The following is a 703-nucleotide window of genomic DNA, read 5'->3' as shown; positions in this document are numbered from 1 at the left end:
GAACTCTTTGTTTCCTTCGCCCATTGTTTCAATATGGAAACCATTCATTCTTATATCTTTAAAACTCAATAGGCTGCTCTTGCTCTTAGAGCTGGGTGAATATAATGCATCAACGATTTCTAGATGCATACCCTTAGGCAATAATATATTAGCCTGACCATAATCTTCTTTCAGACTGGTGATACCTGCTTTAGTACTTATATTGGCGTTTTTCAGTGTATTCATATAGAAAAATCATTCATTCATTTAATCTAAGCAGACAATGTAATAGAAATAAATTTAAGGAGATAAAAACCAGAGAAAACATACAAACAAAGCAATCACACAAGTTTGATGTCGAAATCAGATTATCAACTTGATTCTTTTAGGCAATCATAAGTCTCATATTCCATAAGATCATCTTGATCATGTTCGAAATTATTTTCACCATCTTTATAGACCAAGTGGGTTTCAGGATTCTTCCCTTTCAGACTCTCTTTGATAGAGGTCACAAAAATGTTTGGGAGTCCTTCATATCTTAGCCCAATGATTCCCTATTCCACATCTATGGCATATTGATTTGGTCGAGCTTTGTGGAATATACCACGGCCACTGCATTGACCATGGCTCAAATTGAGTTGATACCCACAGCCTCTGCCATAGTGATTCCCACGGCCAAATGTGTTATAGTGGCCATGGCCACGTCCTTTCCACCCTCCACGGC

Source organism: Brassica oleracea, chromosome C7 (genome assembly GCF_000695525.1).
Source record: "Brassica oleracea var. oleracea cultivar TO1000 chromosome C7, BOL, whole genome shotgun sequence".
NCBI classification, from domain to species: Eukaryota; Viridiplantae; Streptophyta; class Magnoliopsida; order Brassicales; family Brassicaceae; genus Brassica; species Brassica oleracea.
The sequence above is the reverse complement of the archived record's forward strand: the minus strand, read 5'-3'. Positions refer to the sequence as shown.